Below are 22,488 nucleotides of genomic sequence, written 5' to 3'. Positions count from 1 at the left end.
AAGTCAATTGCGTTGCATTTGCTTTCCTGTAACTAAGCGATGATTCCCCCTGCTCCCAGATGTCTTGGTTGCATGTAGGTTTTTGTCTAGGGTGGAAGCCCCGTGAGATTCTTTCCCTGTGTTGTCCCTGGTCAGTTCTTGTTTAGGCGGTCATGTTCATGAGACTTCCTGAGTGTAGCCTCCGGAAAACAGGAAATCTCACAGCAAACTCCAGTTCCTCTGGCTCGTAAGCTTTCTCCTCCACCTCCCTCTTCCACTATCTGTATCAACAATTTAAACACACACACACACACACACACACACACACACACACACACACACATACACACACACACACACACATACACACACACACACACGTCTACAAACTTGAGAAAGAACAAGGTGGTTCATGGGAAGGGTTAGAGGGAAGAAAAGGGAAGGGCAAAAATGTTGTAATCATATTGTAATTTCAAAAAACAAAAACAAAAAAAGACACTTTTAACCCTCACTCTTGAATGGGTTCTAACCTTGAAAAGTAGAAGCTGGAGTAAGAGATATTCTGAGATTTTCAAAGTTCAGCCACAAGGAATTTGCATCTCCAGCATATTATTTGGGTTATTCCCTCTGACGGCTCTGGGCTAACATGTGAATTCAACTCCCTTGGTACTACCCAGCTGGAAAGGCTACTGAAACAGGACTCTGGCCAGGGCTGCCAGCTAATCCCTGCCTCTCGGTATCTCTTGTTAATTGTGAATTGCTTTATGTTGAATCTATTCACCAGACGGATCTCATTCAGCAGGATTCATTGATCCTACTCGGAACAAAATAAACACACAATAGAGTGCAGATCAAATTTCTGAGTCATGAAATTTAACAAAAAGACCTTGTTTTTAGGTCACTAAATTTTGAATTGCTCTGTTATACAATGGGAAGTATATATACAAACATATATATATGTATATATATATACATATATATATACACACACATAAACATAAATAACTGCTCCAGTTAAGTGCTTACATTTTCCTATACCTTTTGGCATTTTTTAATCAATTTTAAAGGGTGATAGATCACCTGCCAAGTTGTGAAATGTATTTATTAGTGAGTGTTGTTTTATATGAAATATCATAAAAACATAATATAGAAAAACACTGAAAGTTTAAAGCAATATTTTGCCTACATTGTATCTAATATATGTTTTTAATAGTTAATTCTGAATGTCTCTTAAAATTAAAAATTAAAAAAAATTCCTACCTTTGAGAGTATATAACATTTTTCAATTAACAGTTAAGCATATTTAAAAAAATTCATCATTTTGCTGGATATGGTAGTATACCTCATCTTAGTTAGGGTTATCATTTCTGTGATGAAACACCATGACCAAAGCAACTTGGGGAGGGAAGGGTTTATTTGGTTTATATTCCTACATCCTTTCAGAGTTCATCATCAAAAGAAGTCAGGACAGGAACTCAGACAAGGGCAGGGAACTGAGTGCCAGCAGCTAACATGCCATGGAGGAGAGCTGCTTACTGGTTTGTTCCCCCATGGCTTGCTCAGCCTGCTTTCGGAGAGAACCGAGAACCACCAGCCCAAGGATGGTGCCACCCAAAATGGGCTGGGCCCTCCCTCATCAATCACAAATTAAGACAATGTCCTAGGCTTGCCTACAGCCTGAACTTATGCAGGCATTTTCTTAATTGAGGCTCCTTCTTCTCAGGTGACTTTGGCTTATGTCTAGTGGACACAAAGCTAGCCAGCACAACCCCAGTAGTGACTCAGAAGACTAAGATGGGAGCCTTAGTTTAGGCCTGGAGTTCAAAATCAACCCAAGCAACATAGGGAGAAATGATCTCAAAACAAAACAAATTTCAGCCCTTGACCCAGTACCCGGAAACATCGTAATTTATCAGGGTATGTTAGTTCTTGTCATTATTCATCTACTATGTCCTTTGAGAATATCAGGTTGATCTCTAATGTAAATTGTACTGGGGAACGAGGAGAAAGTGCTGTCAGAATGAGCAATAAACAAGCATGGCTTCTGCCTCTCTGTGTCCGAATTCTTGCTGGAGTCACACAGGCACTACTGTGATTCTCCAGTGTAATTCTGTTTCAGTTTTGCTTGGGAAGCAATGAAAGGTCTTCAAGAGGAATGGAGACTTCAGAAACTAAACCTTTGGATGGATTCCCAAGTGCATCTGGCATGACGTGCATTTGATTTTTATAGTGAGTTGTGTTTTAAGAATATTAACAAAGGAGGTCTTGTTGTGGTGTATGGCCTTTGGGAATCTTCCAAATAAACGCAGAGGTCAGATGAAGGACCACTTGACCAGGAGTTAACCCAGAATCCTAGAGCAAGGAAGAAAAAAGACATCTCAAAGAAACAGCTGTGTGCCATGACCCTGGCATCAACCACAATAAACATCTCTGCAGAGCCACCGTGCCCCTAGGAAGAAGATGCTCTTTGCCTCACTGGATCGGCGGTCCCTCCCAAAGACTCCAGGAGACACCTTCAAACGGGACACAACCTACAGAACTGCTTCTGGACACTTTGACCAAACCAAGACTTACGAGAAATTTCCCGAGATCATCTCTCTGTTCAAAAAAGGAATTTGTAAATGTTTTAGTTTATGAAGACAAAATTAGGGGGTGCTTTGTACATGAGCTACCACTCCCCAGTTCTAGTGCTCCTACAAGTGCAGCGTCACCACCACCGAGATGCCTCCTACAAAATCTGCTCTCTCACTGGATACCGCACCTGGAAAGGCTATCTTTATCCTGCCTGTTATTTCTTATCTTTATAGGATTTCATGGCGGATGTATTTTCTATCCATTAACTCTTTAAGTCCTCTTATGATCACCTCCCACTAGTGTTCACCTCCAGCAATTTTTCCAGCTCAGAACTAGAGTTCTCAGAGTTGTATTAAATGAGATACAGGCATAAAAGAACATACCTTGCTTCAACTAAGTCAAATTTTATGTAACAAAGAGATTTCTGTATTTTTAATAATTAATAGAAGATGCCAAATATTATGCTCTCAAGTCTTGGTGACAAATGCATGAAATTCTCTCGTTGGCAGCCTGACTGCTGCCAAGATTCTCTTGCTTTGCCCGGAGTGCTTTAAATATTACCACATCTCATCTATCAAAGTGACAAAATATAACTGTGTGGTGTTGGTCTGTGTTGATCGGCTCCCCGACGCTTCATTTGTTTCACCAGCATTCACGAGGCATGGCCATTGTGCAAGTCAGGGCCACAGACGGAAGAGTTGGCACAACTTAACCCACAATAACAACCGTACACATCGGGAATACAACAGAGGCAAGATGAGATGACAGCCGTCTGGCTTCAGGAGGTTTCTCTGAGGGAGGTGACGTACAAGTGATGAAATGAAGGATTGAGCAATGAAGTGAAGAAATGAAGTAACGGAACAAGCAGCAGTGAGAAGAGAGCTTCTTCTGGTTAAGACACCGGCGTGGACAGCGAGAACAAGCAAAACCAAGACTGGCCCCCAAGTCAGAGTGGCCGGAGTACGGACTTCAGAGGGGAGCAAGCTGGCCGGGGCTGCCGGCTTCAGAGCAACCAGCTTAAAGCTGTTTGTTTTCCTTCCAAAACTACCGGCTAGCCAATTTCATCAAGAACAATAGTGGTGATATTTTATTGTGCTGAAATGTGACATACATACTTTATTTGTATGTTAATAAAGTTTGCCTGGAAATCAGAAGTCATAGCCATAAACAGAAGCCAGACAGTGGCAGAACACATCCTTAATCCCAGTATAATCATAGAGACCTGGTGGTCTGTATAGAAAGGCAGTGACGAGGAAGTGAGGTGGCTGGGCTTAGAGCCAACGAGAGGTCAGAACAGGAAGTGCAAACAAGCGGCTTCCAAAAATATGTGAGTTGACAGAAACAGCCAGCTGCCTGGACAGTCATCCGAGGTTTCTCTACAACGTTGGGGTATCATCTTCAGCCTACAGACTTAGGGTATCTGACAGACTCATTTGTGAAGTAGGATGTACGCAAGGCCCACAGCTCAACCTCACATTCAGTGCGAATATTCCATGTACCAGATAAACATGAATTCCACCAGTGTCCTGTCATGATTCAGGATTTTAAATTCTGGAAATTGCTGGTGTTTTTGGAATTCAGCTGTCCATTCTTCTCAGCTTGTGGGTGACAAGCAGGACAAAATGGACAGACAGGACACAAAACAAAGGACTACCGATCCTTGCCAATACAAGTGTGGTTGTGGCTTTAGCAACAGGCGTCCCTCTGAGGCCAGGACAATATGGCTCCATCCCTGAAGTGGCCTTTGCAATCTGGAAAAGGTGCTATGCCCCTTTCTTTGAAGGCAGCTGAACAGGCAATGGACTGATGGCTTTTAGTGTGCAGTGGAACAGTAGCTGAAATAGTTATTCTTGAAAGAGTAACTAGGCTGACGAAGTCTAACCTCTCAATGGTAGACTGGCATTTAATAAAAGAGAGGAAGCCACCCAAAAGCCGAGAAGAATGAACAGTTGAATTCCAAAAACACCAGCAATTTCTAGATTTTAAAATCCTGAATCATGACAGGACACTGGTGGAATTCATGTTTATCTGGTACATGGAATACTTGCACCTGAAATGAAATTGAGCTGTAGGCCTTGCGCACATCCTACTTCACAAATGAGTCTGTCAGATACGCTAAGCCTATAGGCTGAAGGTGATGGCCCAACGTTGTAGAGAAACCTCGAGTGACTGTCCAGGCAGCTGGCTGTTTCTGTCAACTCACATTTTTTTGGAAGCCACTTGTTCGCACTTCCTGTTCTGCCTTCTCATTGGCTCTAAGCCCAGCCACCTCACTTCCTCATCACTGCCTTTCTATACAGACCTCCACGTCTCTGTGGTTAGTACTGGGATTAAAGGCTGTGTCCTTGACCACACAGAGACTCTGCCTGCCATGTGATCAGATTAAGGGCATGGGCTACCACCTCCTGACTTCTGTTTATGGCTCACTGACCTCTGATCTCCAGGCAAACTTTATTTATTGACATACAAATAAAATATCACATTTCCTCACAAATAAAATATCACCACAAACAACCCTATTTTTATAATGTCTGTAAGCCTTCTAATGTTTATTGCTTTGTTCTAAAGTACAAGTAGAAGGAGGGGACCCTCCCAGTAGTGACTTCTTTGTGACACTTGCAGTAGTGACTGACACAGCAAAGCCAGAACATACTATGTTTTGTGGAATCCAAGAAATACTGATTCTAACATGCAATCTTGTTTCACTGAAATGTGAAAAACTATATATTTGAAAAGCCCCACAGTGGGACTAAGAAGGAAAACTTAGCACTGTTAAAGTACTGGCTTACATTTAAGAACTAGTTTTCAAATCAAAGGCCAAGACCATATAGTCACAGTCAGTAGTGAGTATTTTCACGGCACAAAACCCTTTGTACCTACCCATCACTCTAAAGTTCTTACTGAGACCTAGGTTAAAGGTTTAGAGTGTGTGCACATTGCATTAGGATGTAGTAAGATGTTATTAGACTTACTGATAGTGAAATTATGCTGAAACGAATATAAGAACCACGTAAGAAACTACATTTGTATAACTAATCAAAGGAAGTCAACCTGTGAACTGAATGTAGACTAGTCTTCAAAGTTAAAAATAACACTGTTCAAAACTATAGTTTATAGTTCTCATTTGGATAATTTAGTTGCATATTGTTATTTTAAAATAAGTACTACAAATCTTATGAAATAAGACTATTTTATTTCAATGTTAACTACTTGGTTTTCATGAATTAAAAGGATATGTATCATATAATATTTTCAAAAAGTATTCCATTATTTTTTCTTACATAATTCTTTTTCTTGGTCCTTTAAATTTTTCTAATCACTTAAAAGCATTACAGTAACTGAACCAAAAAAAAAAAAAAAAGATATGTAAACACATCCTGGACTTTTCCCCAAATCTGAAGGACGTTGGCTCGAAAATCAACAACCAAGGAACACATGGTTTGTGTGGGTGTGCACCAGGCTTCCTGGGAGTTCCTGCCCTTCTTCTTGTCTTTTGAAATAATCCTAAAGAAATGTGTTTCCTCCAGGCAACTCGTCTGTCTTAGAGCCCTGAGACCCAGCCCAGGGATACAAGGCTGGAAGACACGTGTGTGTGACTTTATCTGGGACTTGCTGGCAGCTTCAGTACTAAGGGACTGCCCAAGGGACAGCCCAGACAGTTTAAGATTAAACCATTCCAACTTCTTCTTCACTTGCCTTCACTGAGAGGGGTGTGCTGTTGTGGGACCTAAAGAGTAGCTCATCATAGGTAGCTAGCCATTGTGTCAGGGCAGAACTGAGGTGTTAAATGTGACATACACAAGAAGTACAATTCACTCTACAATAACAATGGGTTTGTTTGTTTGTTTTGTTTTTCTGGCTTTGTACTGAATATTGACCTTCCTAAAAGGATATACATGTAGTTTTGTCTCAGATCAAAACTGTTTCCCTCAAGGCTAAACTCTGTGCCCCTGTGCCCCATGTTCAAGCAAGTTCTAGTGTCCTTACTTCCTTACATTCCATCATTTGCCACACTAACTGAGAACCCTGTATGATCAGTAAAGAATGGTAGTACCCTGACGTAGGACATCTGAGAAGAGGGTCTAAAGGCATTGTTGATTCCACTCTGGTATCCTAAACTGTCTGCTCTAAGGAAACTAGCTGCCAAGCTGTGAGGACATGCAGTCAACCCCGTGGAGAGAGACAACGGCCCCAGCCCTAGGGACTGAGCTTGGAAATGGATTCTCTAATCCAAGGCAAACCTTTAGGTTCCTACCACTCCAGCTGACATCTCATTCTCTTTATCCTTATATAAGTCCTTCAAATACTTGAAGAGAAAAGTGACCAGCATAGTCCTTCCTCAACTCCTGACCAGCAGAAAATGAGAAAGAAAATAAGTGACTGCTGTTTGGAACTGCAGTGTCTGGGGGGTGATTTGTTATAAAGTCAGAGTAACTGGGTCATCATGGAGTCAATGCCAATCACCAATGTCAGTCACACCTCATACTCCTACAGATCACTTGTGATATGAGCCACATCCCTCACTTCTGGGGAACATCCATAAGTAAATACAGACAAACAAATATGATTCTTTGGGAAAATAATGTTGAAGCACAAAAAAAAGGGGATGACTTTCTCTGTTAATGAGAAAAGGTTACTCATTCTTGCAATAAAAATATATTTCGTATTTCCTAGGAAGTCATTGTGATCTGTGACAAATGCTGGTTAAAAACAAACAAACAAACAAACAAAACCACAACATACAAGACAGAGTTCTGCCTGCAAGATCACTCTGGAAAGTTAAGGAGATAACAGATTGGAGGAAAGTTAAAATGAGGCCATCAGATCTGGCGTACTGTGACCTAAGACCATTTTCTGTAAAATGGTAAAAATAGATAATAAATTGTACTAGAAAGAGGACTGGGAAACTGCTGGTGTAGAACACACGGGTGTTTTCAAGGATGCTAGTGGTTGGGAGAAAAGAGAAAGGTCAAGAGCGTGTCTCCTCTCCCTTCTATCAGCTGCTCTCATCACCGGCAGCTGGTTTCCCATCTCCGCTGGCCTACATCACGCAGCACAGCAAAGCAGATGTGGAGCAGGCTCAGGGCACTAGTGGACTCCCAGGAGCGGACATTTCCTAAAAACTACCATTCTAGGCACCTAATCACAGCTCGGCGAGTAGGGGATGCTTTTTGACATTAAAATGAGTTTTACAAGAAAATGGAATGGCTGTCGCAAATTTCGTAGCTGCATAGAGACCGTGACATAATGCACGGATGTAGAAAACTGATGTTCAGTGACTAGGCTGGTTTGCAGGCATCAGTCTATGTAAACACAGGAGTCTTCAAGAGCTCAGTTGGCTTCTTTTACTGATCACTGAGTGGTACCCTCCAGAACAAGCTCACCGAAGTCAGCTGAACAGGCTCAGAGCCTTAAAAGGGGTGATGTGTGGCGTTCATCAACCTGTTCATCTTACCAGTCTGTTAAGAAGCTCTCAGAAGACCTGTCTATGAAACCACATCCCCACTTCTTAATTTACAATGAGAACCCTGACAAGCCTCAGCTTGGCGAGCATGGTATCAGAACAGTGGACATCATGGGCTCTATATCTTCAAAATCTTGAGCTCCCGGAATCCACAACCTCCTTTCATACAGATTGAGGAGAAAAGCAATTGCCTTCTGGCCCCCAGGAAATGTTCTTCTGGATTCAATACACCACACATACAACATACTTTGAACTCTAGCTTCCCTGTTCATCAATAAATCAATGAATGGACTGACCAGGCAGGATCATCCAACTCTACAAGAAGCTGTATATCACGGGTCAGCAGAACGGCAGTAATGAAGGTGCATTGGGGGAGACTCCTGGCCCTGCCTCCTGCTGGATTATGGGATGTTATAGGGTAGATGGGGAGAAAGAAAGCACAGCAGCATTGTGGATTGTAACTGTGTGAGAAACTCGGAGGCCGTCTTTGTTGTAACTTCTGCTTTCAATCTGAATCCTTCTAATGCTGAACCAATACTTGGTATTCAGGGGAAACCTGGAGTCCCTAGTTTTTGAAAGTATAATATCATTATTGCAAGTATTGCTTTTAATAAACATTAACAAATTATAATAGAATTTGTATTTTCCTCCCCCAAACTCCTTATAATAGTTGACATATTATAGTCATGTTTTCTATTAAGTGTGAGGAAATAACAGAGCTTAGCAGATCAATAGACTTATAAACCTGGTATTTATTACTTATACCAAATATCTTCAAATTCCCTGTCCAACACTTGCAATGTTTCCATTTTAAGATAGGAGCTGAGCTTTGCTGGTGGGTCTTTACCACCCAGTCGAATCCAATGTTTCTCAGCATTCCTAACACTGCAGCCCTTTAATCCTCATGTTCTGGTAACACCCAATCATAAAATGATTTCCTTGTAACTTCCTAAGTGTAATTTTGCCACTGTGATGCATCATAATGTAAATATCTGATGCACAGGATAGCTGATGTGTGACCCTTAGGGGGGTCTCGACCCACAGGTTGAGAACTGCTGCTCTAACCTATTCATGCCTGCTCTGTGTGGACTTGTCCTTCTAAGGACATTGTGTGTGAGGCACAGATCTTTAAATGGGAAACCAGAAGCACGTCCCTAAAATTTTTAGAAAGTCATTGATTTTTAATTAAAATTTCAAAATTTTATTCTCTAAATAACACAACTGGAAAATGAAAGATATTAGAAAATCATATTTACACAAAAATACTTATTTGAAATATATGAAAAATTTCTAAAATCAACAGTAAAAAAATTTTTTTAATGTCAAAATATTTTAATAGAGACTTTACCAGAAAAAAAAAACACATGTGGCCAAAGAGCAAATCAACCAAGAATATAAAACGATGCTTCAAATTGTGAGTTATTTATGGAAATAAAAATCACAACTATAGTAATAGAGCAGTACATACCTGTGAAACGGGGGGAGGGGGGACAGAAAACAGCCCTGGCAACGCCAAGTGGTTGCATTGTCAGGGAAATCTAAGATGGTTGATACACTCTTAAACATAGGTCTAGGCTCATAAAGCTGGGGTCTATTGCTGCCACCACACTGCTGGTGAACAGCATTAATACAAAGGTCGCTCACTGATTGCTTATCGCCGCCAGCTTTTCCATTCACCGAATAATCCATCTGAGAGCACACTTTCCTCCGTCTTTCTTTTATGTTTTATAAAACAGTTCACAGCCCTCAGCAGCAGCACGCTTACTGGTTTTATAGACTTGCATCTTTAGCTTTTTGCAATTGTAAAGCAGGGAAAGGGGTGGTCTTGTTTTGCATTTCAAAAGTGTAACAAAATCAAATATGTCCTTAAGGGACAGTGGTGCAAGGTTTGAATTGGGCCGGTTTCTGTAGAAGGGTTAAAAAAAAAAAAAGATGATAAATTGGAATAGAAGGAGGAAGAAGACAGAGACGGCTGGTGTAAATACACACCCATTTTTCAAGAATCTTAGTGGGAGGGTGGGGAGAAAGACACATACACACACAGAGAGAGAGAGAGAGAGAGAGAGAGAGAGAGAGAGAGAGAGAGAGAGAGAGAGAGAGAGAAAGAGAGAGAGAGAGAGAGAGAGAGAGAGAGGAGAGAGAGAGAGAGCTTGCTTCTCCTCTGCTCCCCCACCAGCTGGTGTCAATACCTTGGATCACTTCTTCTCTTCACTGGACTTGGTGTGAGCATTAGGAAGCATGTTAATCACATGCTCAGTTTGATCATCTGTACGCCAGCCACACCTGCCAAATAAAATCAGTGTATTGTTTTTATTTGAGAATAAATATTAAGTCACCCTGTCATCCCCTCCTGCCCCCGAAGCAACTGCATGAATTCTAAGTTATGGCCAGCCTTTCAGTTCCCTGAGTAATCTATTTGAGAATAAATTGTTCTCCATTGCTTTTTGTATTTTTATATAAAAAGAAAAGAATCTTAAAGGTATGATAGATTTCTGGACTTGCACCTGAGAGTTGTAGCAATCTAAATGAAACAATTCTCAATAAAGTACTTTCAAGATTCTGTTTTAATAATTAAAATGTCACTTCTAGATATTTGGAGTAGAGACCCATCAGTCTACCATGTGTGTAAGGGAAAGAACAGGGGAGTTTCACAAGGAGTGTTTACTCAGAATGATTGACAAGTGATTGTAACAGGAAATGTCCTTAGGTAAGAAACAAAACTGACTAAATTCAATAGAAAAAGTTGATTCACACATATTAAGAATCCTTGTGAAAACATGTGCATCCCAGAGTACGTTAGCCATCTTTGGACACAGATAAACGTCTTGGCTGTTCTTCCGGGTTGCCTTCAGGACAGAGGTAGAAACAGAATGCCTGGATTCCAGGCTTCTGTACTTTCTTTCCAGGGAGCTCCTACAGGTCCTTGCCTCCGCACTTACCACTCTTTTACACTGTCCATTTCTCCTCTCTTCGTGATTATCCCTTTCGATGAGACGACAGAGAGCAAAAGTGTGACCCTCAGCTCTGGCTTCAAAAGCAGCTCAGCTGACCAGAAGCGCTTGTCACCACTGCGCGCTATTTTTACCTTTTGCTCACCACCAACTTAGGAATGACAGGTACTCTGCGCCCTTCCACTTCATTATGCATCTCCTCCAGGGCTGTCTGAATTCCGCTACTCTGCCCTCTTCTGAAACTGCTAGAAGTCATTGAATGAGCTTCAGAGTTTCTGCGACATGTCAGTCTTCCTGCTAAATTTACCACTTGAAGCGGCTGGATGTGCCTTTGCGCTCATGCCCACCACTTTCAGGAACCCACACTGCCACCTCCCCACTTTCCCAATCCACCTGCTCTGCTTCCTGCACCGACTCCCTTACGGGGTCCATCACGTATTGCTCTATCAAATTTAAAATACCAAATCTCTTCCATGATGGACATTGTTTGGTACCTGCACCTTCGTCCTCCAAGGAGCTTCTACCATTCATTGACCACATATCTGGAACTGTAATTGACTGCTTTCTCTAGGAAATCAAAGACAAATTTTTAAAGTGAAAATTAGGGCTGTAACTCTTCTGAGAAAATGCACAACACCTTTTTTTGGTGCGGTGAGGGGTGTGTGTGTGTGTGTGTGTGTGTGTGTGTGTGTGTGTGTGTGTTATATGTGTGTAGGTATTGATGGCAATGCCGCACTGAGTGAATTCTAACATGACAACATGACATCCATAGGTCACGTATTAAGTACATTTGTTTGTATATCCTGACTTTAAGATCACCTCTACACAATTTAAGATCATCTCTACACAATTCCTCTCAATATCCCTGCCCTCTTGGAGTCTCAGTGTTACTTATTTAAAAATCGTATGTTGACTATTGGGTAAAATGCCAGGAGCTGAGATACAAAGATGGCTGTACCATAACTCTGGTCAAGCAAGCTATCCTGAGCTAACCCCACGATCTTTCTCCGTTCTGGAATCACGAACTTTCTCACTTGTCATCCACTTAGTCATTTTCTTTAAAACCTTGGAATTGCCCTAAACGAATTCTTTTTATTTGTTCCCTATAGAGAAAAATCTTCTGCTGGGGTCTCATTGAAGGCCGTAGTACTTTTCCTATGCCCTTTCTATATCCATTGTGAAATGCCACATGCTAGATTTTACCTTTGACATACAAAATCCAGTGACCCATTTCCTACTCGTTTGTAGTTATACTTCCATAGTCTCTCAGCTAGCCAGTATGGGTGTGGTTCTGCCCACTCACTCTCTTCTGATCTGTGTCAGATAACATCACCAGATCATTCATCAATAAACGTCAATGTAAAATATCTCCTTATTCCCTACCCAATGCTTGCACTGTTTCCATTTTAAGATGAGAGCTTAGTTTTGCCTGTGTGTTTTTATCACTCATGCTAACCTATCAACACCAGGGAATGCCAAATGCTTGCATTGCTGGGGAAAATCTAAAATGATTAGTACATTCTGGAACAGGCGATGAATTTATTAGAAAGTCAGGCATGCACTTCACCAGTGTCTCAGAAGTTCTAATGAAACTTTTTATGCATGAGCTATGATTTGTTCCCTCCAAAAGTTAGTGTATTAAATGCTCACATCTCAGCTGGGGTCTCTCTTGAGGGGCAGATGGATCATGAGGATGCTAACTGCACTAAAGGAGACCCAAATAAACCTTTCCTCCTTTAAAGTTGCTCCTCTCAGGCATTTGGTAAAAGTGACGACAAGTGGACAACCAGAAACCTAGAGAAATAAAAACATAATGAGTGTCAGCAGATGATTACAGCAGCTTCATCTGCAATCCTCAATTTTTAGTGTCCACCAAGATTAACAAGGTGGACACACCCACCCAACCAATACTACTCAGGAAAATACTAGAACAAACTATTGACGCCGTCGTAACAAGGATGAGACCCCAAAGCAGCATACTGAATGACGGAGGTCAGTCTTTGAATGTCTCAGCCTCCAGGACTCCACGGACATCCTCTTGGAGAAAAGGAAAATGAAAGCAAGGAAGAAGCGAGTAGAGAGACTTCAGTGCTTAGGAAAGGGGGGCATCAGGGAACATTGCTAAGGCAGCCCTTGTGGGAATGGAGCTCATGTACACTGATTGTGTTAGTGCTTACATGAATTGCATCCTATAGAATTCATACCAAAACAGTTATTTTATATTATGTTAACGCAGGAAAAAATGATGGTTTTTTTGTTTGTTGAGACTGGGTCTTCCTATGTAGCCCAGGCTGTCCTTGAACTTGTAACTATCCTGCCTTGGTGTCCCTAGATCTGACATTGCAGTCATGAGCCACCACACCTAGCTGAACAAAATTTCAATAGGGATTAAAACAATAGAAATCTGAATTAAGTTGTTACACAGAATTCTTCCAGAAGCATCCTTATAGTTACTTAGATTGCTTGTAATGTTTTGGTATCCAAAGCAACCATGAAATTAGTATGCATAAACATTATTTAATAAAAAATTATACAAGTTAAAGGTGATGTTGTCTACTTTTTAAAGAGAGATTTTTCTTTGCAGGCATATCATATGCTTCGATGTTTGGTAAGGTATGCAAAAACCAGTATAGATAGACATTTTTGAATGCCACAAAAACAACAAATCATATTTATAATATTTATGAATCAAAGAAATTCTTCATCCAATATTAGGTAATAAAACAGAGACTATTTACCATGGTGGCATTATAATAGCTATAAATTAATAGCTTGATTATAATGCTCATTACATTAGTTGGCATTAAATGATATACTAATGATATCTGAGAACATACCAGAAGGGAGAAAGGCTAGCAGAGGATTTCCATGATCTGCTAACAAGACTTCACAACACCGATACCTGCACTGCATTGCAAATACTCATGCACTAACTTACAACACACCTTTGAGTCCCAACCTATTAAGTAAGATACCAGTACTTTCCATAAAACCTCAATATATCTTTTATATTTTCATGTCCAAATTGCCCTGCACTCTCCTTTTTTAATCTACTGAAACAGAACAAAATTTACATACAATGGTTTGGATATGAAATGTATCTTGCAGACTTACACGATAAAGGCTTTGTGGCCAGCTGAATAACTTTTGGAAAGTGGATCCTGAGGTCTCTGACCTAATCAATAGATTAGTCTTTGTCAAGTATGTATAATGTCATTAAGAAGGTAGTGTCAATATGGTGGCCAGTATGCTTAAGCCAATGAAAAGTCACACAATAGTCCCATGCTGCTTGAAAAAGAAACCTGTTTCTTCAGGATAGTCCCTTAAAACTACAACCAACTCTGCTTGCTATGTCTAATTTGGACAGTCAACTACTGTAGGCCAATGAGGAGGATGCCGACATGTGGCAGGGATGAGCTGAGTGTGTGTGCACTTAAAATTATTTTTATTAGTACCAAACAACAAAACTCAAAGGAGATTTTTTAAAGAACATTAACAACTGAATACTCTAAACTTTAAGGAGGGAGAAGCAGCCACAGAGAGAAAAAGGAGAACCTAATTGTGCACTGCCCTGATAAAAAGGACTCAACTGGATTAGTAGAGGTTGAATGTGGGCTGATTGACAAGTGCACAGCCCTTGCGAACTTTGGGTATAAGGGAGCGTGCATGCTCCTTGCAAGGTACAGTTCACCAACCCCACCACTTACGAGCGTTCCCAGCCATGTGCACAGGGAGAGCTGAGTCACCACCTCTGCCCAAGGAAAATCCTCAACCAGGACCCTTCTCCTACATCCATCCTCTGGGACAAAAGCCTCCTTCGTCTATGTGGGGTACAGCAGCAACAAACACAGCCATGCTTAAGATACTTGAAAACCCACTGCAACGGAGGAACAGATAATAGTCCTTCAGTTTCTAGAAAATTCAGTGCTAAGAATGATATGCACACTCTGGTGAAATGAGAAAGGCTGGACCCCCTAACCCTGATTGAGCCCTACCCACCACTATAGCTGCAAGGTAAGTAGGGTAATGGAGAGGGCCACAACCCCAGATCCAATGGCCACCTAAGAAGAAGGCTTACCACAGAGAACTACCCTCCCCTTCACCAGGCCCAGAAGTGAGTCACAAAGAGCACTGGAGTATTGCTGGAAGAAGACCAAGATCACACATAAGGACAGAGCAAGAGGACATCCTGAAGCTAACGGGGAAGTGGATGTTGAGAAGTAACTGCAGGCAAAGAGCATCCAGCTGGAAAATAGTGCCACTACATAGGAGAAAGGTGTTGTGTGTGTGTGTGTGTGTGTGTGTGTGTGTGTGTGTGTGTGTGTGTTGCAGGGGAAGGGGTGTTTAGATTATTTGAGACAGGATTTCACTATTAGTTCAAGCTAGTCTCTAACTTGTCATGTTTCCCAGGATGGAATTACAAGCACACCCCACCCCACCTCACCTCACCCCACCCCACCCCACCCCACCCCACCGGGCCAGTGCAAAGGAATTTGACCCCACTGTGGCACCAAGGAAAGTCAAGGATGGCCAGCTCCTAATCAAACTCACTCTAGAACTGCAGCAGCAGAACACATGTTTCCATTTCCAGCATAAACTCTGCTTTCTTGTCTCTGTGTCTTAAACCAGGTGTTTGGCTTTAAAGGACAGGCCACAGGTCATAAAACAAGTCACAAGTCAGCAAACAGAAAAAAACTCAGGTGGACCACAGGTGTAAGAATGGTGCCCGGGAATTTAAAATAACTCAGGAATGTGTAAACACTGGTAGGAACGGATGACAGCAAATAGAAACAGTCAGCCAAACTGACAGGCCAGGAGTGAAAGCCGCAAGCATGGGGCTGGAGTGAGAGCCTTCTGTGGCTCCTGAGTCCTGCTACAGCACCAGGTAACTTTGGACCCCTGCCAATGGTAATTAACCAAACTGAAAAACAAACAGGAAAAAAGAGTCAACCCCTCCTCGGTGGCTTTACCCAAAAGAACTTAGAACACGCCAAGAGAAAACCCTGTACCTGAATGTCTACCATGCCCCTATTCATAATACAGACAGCCCAGATGTCTTTCAACCTGTGAGCAGATAAAGCACGTAGAGCCAATCAATCAAATACTAGTTACCATTAAAAAAGAACGAGCCGTTGCTACTTGCAGTCACACATGAATCCCAAATATACTCTTGCCGAGTGAAAGCAGCCAGAGACTCACAGGCCATTGTCTTGTTCCATTTATACAAAGTTGGGACAGATAACTGTTAGAGGTAGTGGGAGGGGCTCTCTGCAGAGCGGCAAACACAAAGGACATCCAGGTGACAGGGACACCCTGTGCCATGACTGTGGTAGGTACATAACAAAGCCTGAAGAACAAAACACTATGAGGAGTGCGTGTTACTCTTTGTCAGCTAAATGAAAACACATCAGTGGAGGTGCTGCTGAGTAGAATACAAACTCAAACCAAGGTTGCCAGCCTTCCCTCTGAATAATTACCCCAGCAAAACAGATAGAGGACAGAATTAACTAAGGCATCTCAGAAATCAGTATTTTGATAGGATGCTATGACAAACTAAAGACAAAAATAATGTTCCCATATATTCCGAATAGTGTTTCCAACAGAAGTATGAGTTGGCAGTTCTGAGATGTCTTGGGTACAGTAGGATTTTACACAAATAAGGAAGTACATTGTAAACCGTTAGGACCAGGTTTCTAATTCTCAAAGAAGAGATCAGTCTGTATTGAACTGGAATTAGATTGGAACTATGAACTCAGAGAATAATCTGACTTCTGGAGATTCCTTTTGATTTATAATTCTTTCATAGCATCATCATGACTGCCTTGTACTTTTGCACATATTTTTAGAGACCCTTCAAGACTGAAAAATTCTTAAAAATATTGAAGGGTCCCTAGCCAGCCCAAGCCTGGCAAACATGACTCTGGCAGGCCTTGCCCTTCTCCCCCATTCTATCTGCCTTGCTAAAAAAGCCATTAGATTACATTCCTGAAGCTAGCCACCAAGATCTATTCCCTTATTTGGCCATTTCCTCCTAAGGCTGACTATCAAGGTCCAGCTATCAAAGTATTGAAGTCCAGCAATCAAGAGCCCCCTTTGACTTCCCTAATTAACCTGCCCAATTAAAATTAAACCTTTATCCTAATATGGGATTTCCTCTTTTCCCTTTTTAAACCGCCATTTTCCCATGGGCCATGTCTGTCTCCTCTCCATCCAGAGGCAATTCTTTGTCCCTCTGGGACAGAGATCCCTTCCCCCTCTCCCTTCCCTTCCCCTTCTCCCTCCTCCTCTGTCTCCTCTCTTTGTCTCTTATTCTCTGTCCTTTGTCCCTCTGGGGCAAATCTCCTTTGTGCTGAGAACCTGGTCTTGGGGTGTCTTGGGCCAATACAGGTCCCTCCAAATATAGTATGCCTTATATCTTTTACAACACCTTCCACGGACTCTTATATAATTGGGAAAATGAGTAAATGTACTGGGAAGAATTTAATATCAGGGACACAAGACACATGTTATCAACATGCTCCCGAGGCAGTCAGCTCTTTTTATACTAGACTCCAAAAGCTCTTACGGGATCCTAAGCTATTCTTTAAGACAGTCCTCGGTTCTCAAATTCTTCCTTTTCTGTGTTCAATTACATAGTCTCTGATGCTGTGAAAACTTAATAACTACCATCTCTAATGTATCATACTGCCTTAAGTTTTCCTCAGAGGAAGCTGGGCATCTTCCTGGCCCATTGTCCCATTTCTCCCAATTTGTCTCTAATCCATCAGCTAGACATGTGTCAGCTCATTCTGTTCCCCCAGTCAAATTCCCCCATCCATTGCTAAGGCAACCCAGCCCCCCCATCCTCTCTCTAACAAACTTCTGAATGGCTCTGACCTGATCAACCTGGTTTACGCTTTTTCTTTCACCATCCAGTTTGTGCTCAATGGTTGTTTAGGAAAAAAAGTCTATGCTCTGTCAGTTTGAGTTATTTAAAATTCTTCAGTGGACTCCACTTTGTGGACTGTGACCCAAGCTCTTCCTCTTGTCCTCAGGGCTCTGCACATAACACGGAGCTCCGCTCCCACTTATGAGCATCCTGTCAGTTCCTCCAACTCAACAGCCTCTTTCTTGGGGGCTTTTGCAGCTGTGGCTGACTTTGGTTACAAAGAGCCTTTCAAACTACGAGTGGGGAAGGATTTTCCTTTTCTTGTGAATCTGCCATGTAAAACAGCAAAAAAAAAAAAAAAACCTATTAGAAAAAGATTAAAGACTTTCAGTTTCAGATTTAAAAGACATAAATGTGGTCCTATCAAATTGCTTTATAAGTTACAAATGTTTACTCTCCATGGAACTAATTAGGAGCCAGGAACAGTTTGCTAATGGAGTCTGATTCACAGGCTGCTGAGGACTCTGAGCATAGCGGATTCCATCTTCTTGTTTAGGTCTCAGCCTTCCTCAAAGGGTATGTCCTGACCAAGTCTTCTCATCAGGCTGCTCCTTTAAACTTTCTATCATTTCACTCTCTTTAAAACACATGCAATGTATGTGCATGAGCACACCACACCACACCACACACACACACACACACACACACACACACACACACACACACACTTTATTCTCCATCTCTCCATCCTGAACTCCAGGTATCAGAAACCACGCTGACTGTGTTCACTACGGCACACAACGCCAAGTCCAAAAGTTGTCAAATACACTTTGGAATTGCTGGATTTCTAGTCTTCACATGCTACCCTAAAGTGTGAAATTCCAAGAGGGATGTATAAAGTGAAGTTTCCAAAACGCATTGGTCCTTGGACCTTTTTTGTCAGATGCGTCTTATGGAATGTAGAATAGGAAATACTAAAGAACTATCTAGAAAGTTTGAGATGGTAAAACTAATTTGCTAGGTTACAAATGATAAGGAATACGGATACTTGACTTTAACATGTTACAGTCCTTCCCAGGACAGATGGGGAAGCACAGAATTGAAATTGTATCGCAGATTCGGCTGACTATGCATGTGAGACACTCACTTGTTTTCCTCCCCTTAGTGTTCTTTCTGTCCTTTCATGCTCTAGGGCTCAAACATAGAAAATTGAATCCCCCAAATTTCCTAGCCTAATGACTTCTGAGTAAGGAGTCTTCCACAAAGAGGCAACCACTGGATAGTGGAAAGATACAGAAATGAAGAGATCTTGCCACCCCACCCCACCCCACCCCGCTTTTTCAGACCGTGTCTGAAAGCAGTGAGTAGCCCCAGGCTTAAGTGACTACCTATGGTTGTAACACAGTTGAAGGCGCTGGCAGACGAGCAATTGTAAGTCAACTAGCTGCATGCTCCCAGGCTTTCAATGCCCTCCTCAGGTCCGCAATGTTTTGCAATGCTGGAGGCTAAACTCAGACCTTCGTTCATGCTAGGCTAGTGTTCAGTCACCAAGCTACACTTCCAGCCCTCAAGGCCTTCAGTGTTGTAGTAATTCTGGCAACAAAATTGGCAGTGGTGTGGTTTCTGCCTCCAGCAGTATCCCTGGGTGAAAGACTTCCTAGTTCTCCATTATGTGCTTCCAGCCGAGACCTCGCAGGAACTCCCTGTAGTCGCTGGTTCTACTTTTCCTATCTTGTGCTCCTTCAGGCTTTCCAACATTTTCACATTTATTGACTGACTGTGTGTATACATTTACCGGGGCATGTTTGGGAAGATCTGTGGTAATATATTGTGTACCCAAATAAAGCTTATCTAGGGATCAGAGGGCAGAGCCAGCCACTAAATTAGACATAGAGGGCAGGCAGTGGTAGCACACACCTTTAATCCTAGCACTAGGGAGGCAGAGATCCATCTGGATCTCTGTGAGTTCAAGGCCACACTGAGAATAGAGCCAGGCATGGTGGCACATGCCTTTAATCTCAGCACTTGAGATACCAAGTATTTGGGAAGCACACACACATTTAATCCCAGCACTAGGAAGGAAGGAAGATGGCAGAGCATAGAAAGGTATATAAAGCTTGAGTAAACAGGAAGTCTCTCTTTTGAGGCTGAGGATTTCGTAGAGGTAAGAACGTGGCTGGCTTGTTCTGTTTCTCTGATCTTTCAGCTTTCACCCCATTATCTGGCTCCTTTTTCTTTTTAATTAATAAGACCTTTTAACATTCATGTTACAAAGATCTGAGGTGCAATGGCCAGAGACAGTTCTCTTTTCCCACCATGTGGGTTCCAAGAATGGAACTCGGGCCATGAGGCTCAGTGACAAGCACCTTTGCCCACTGATGCATCTTGCTGGTCCCACAACCCTTTTTAAAATCCAGTCCTTTGTGTGCAAGTCCCTGTGTGTGAGGTGCCTGAGGTGGTTTCTGTTTTCTGATTTGTGTGGAGTCGACATAGGAAAGGCTATTGTATGCATATAAAGGAATGTGGCCTTGCCTACATATTTGATGCAAATATTAAGAGAAAAACTCTGAGTCCAGTGGAATACATGACTCATCGGATGATATCATGAGCCCAGAAGTCAGTTTTCTGCCACCTCTGATACGACTCTTGAGTGTTACCACATCGTTCTAAATCTGACCATCTTCACTTCCTTCCTCCCTTGAGTGTTTCTAGTCCTAAAGGAACACAGGACCGCGTCGGGACCACAGGACAAAGTCCTTTATGACCCCTCTCAATTCATGGTATACATTAAAGCAACAAGGGAACAATTAATTCCCTGGGGACCCCTTGAAAAAGCTTCACAGACAAGAAAGGTGCACAGGGAAGCCTGGGAACCACAGAGCTGAACTGGTCCTTCAGGAGACACACCAGCGTTAGTGCTCTTTATGGTAACAGTGAGACAAGTGAATATTTTATATTCAGAAGGGATATAAGTTTATTTCAAAACTTACAATGTATAAATATAGGGTATACATTGAAGAAGGAAGAGGAAAACACTGTACATTTCCTATTATGGCTACAAAACCACACACACACAACCACACACACACACACACACACACACACACACACACACACACACACACACAAGATACGAGGGTTGGTGAGATATCTCAGTGGGAAAAGCCCTTGCTGCCAAGCCTGACAACTCGAGTTTGATCCCGGAGACACATATGCTGGAAGAAGAAAATAGACTCCCAAACTATCTTCTGACCTCCATGCACATGCCCACACGCTTACATCCACACAAATAAATAATGTAAATAAAAGTTTAAAAAATGAAGACAGCACTAAGATTCTCAAGTCTCAACTCGTGAGCAAGAGGAATAAAATCATGAAAGTGTCACAATAATGGCCCTGCATGCTCCACTAAAGTGTCACTGAAAAGAAGACATCCTGTTGAGAGATTAAAAGTGAAGCTTGAAGGAACATGCTATTATTCAAACAATCTGGACTGAAAACAGTGTCTTTTCAATAGTTTCTAGATATTCTCCACTTGGAAGAACAGTGAGGAATAATGACAGCTTATGGATATAAATAAGATGACATGTGGTTCAATATTGCATAATAAGAAATAAAATGCAGAAATATTTTCTAAATTCATCTAATTCCCACTTGTTTCTCGATTACGGATAAAGCAGAAATGCAATAGAGATTTTTAAATATCCTATGTAGCATTATTTACAAATTTTCAAAGTATATTAATAAATTCAGCACATATAAGTCATAAATTCTAACCAGGATGAGGAAAGTTTATACACTTTCAAAGAACCTTTGGATAATTTGTGCCTGAAATATCTCATTTTCTTTGAATAGCACTATATCAAAATATGGATACAAATTGGATAGAGAATTAAGGGAAGCAGCTTAATATTAAGGACATTGATTCATAAGAAGTATTATAGGCATAAAATATGAGCAGATTTGTGAAAAGACGAGGGAGGAATGATGGCAGCCTAGAAATATTTGAAAAGTATAAACATCTCACAGGAGGAGGGTTTGTTAGCATGTCATAAAGAGCTGTAACCACAGTTCATGGGATGAACCTGGACAACTAGAGTTGAGAGCACCTGAAATCATCTTCCTCTGGATAACGGAGACCTATATGGATATGCAATAGCAAGTGGTGAACCCTGAAAACACACATAAAACCAACATTATATAGACCGGGAAGGTTGTACTTATGTATTAAAGGATATATAGTTACACACACACACACACACACACACACACACCACCACCACCACCACCACCACCAACAACAACAACAACAACAATTAATGAAAAAGAGCACATGAATTTGGAAGAAAGCAGGGAGAGGTATATGGGAGGGCTTGGAGGGAGGAAATGATAGAGTTGCATTATAATCTCAAAATATAAAAGAAAGATTTTTTTTTAAAAAAAGTCACCTTTGGAATAACTGAATGATATGTCTGTTTCCCTTATTTACATTTTTAGAAAATACAATATTTTAATGAAGAAAATGAGTATTGATCTACTCTTTGGTATAAGGTGACTTTCTTCTTCTAAGAGTCTCAGTGGCGTGTTCTATTATTTGTCACAAGAAGACAAACAAAATCCACAAATACTTCTCTAACCTGCCATCGATCTTC

General features: G+C 41.5%; 1 long non-coding RNA gene across 1 annotated transcript; it reads right to left on the bottom strand.

Annotated features, from left to right (window-relative positions):
- Window positions 1-9,389: 9,389 nt before the first annotated feature.
- On the bottom strand, window positions 9,390-11,184 carry LOC114692382. Its single transcript, XR_003734407.2, has 3 exons — window positions 10,957-11,184; window positions 10,207-10,300; window positions 9,390-9,922 (listed from the first exon to the last, which is right to left on the bottom strand). It is a non-coding gene; the product is annotated as an uncharacterized LOC114692382 (long non-coding RNA).
- Window positions 11,185-22,488: the final 11,304 nt, after the last annotated feature.

This window comes from Peromyscus leucopus, chromosome 16_21 (assembly GCF_004664715.2).
Source record: "Peromyscus leucopus breed LL Stock chromosome 16_21, UCI_PerLeu_2.1, whole genome shotgun sequence".
NCBI classification, from domain to species: domain Eukaryota; kingdom Metazoa; phylum Chordata; class Mammalia; order Rodentia; family Cricetidae; genus Peromyscus; species Peromyscus leucopus.
The sequence above is the reverse complement of the archived record's forward strand: the minus strand, read 5'-3'. Positions and strand labels throughout refer to the sequence as shown.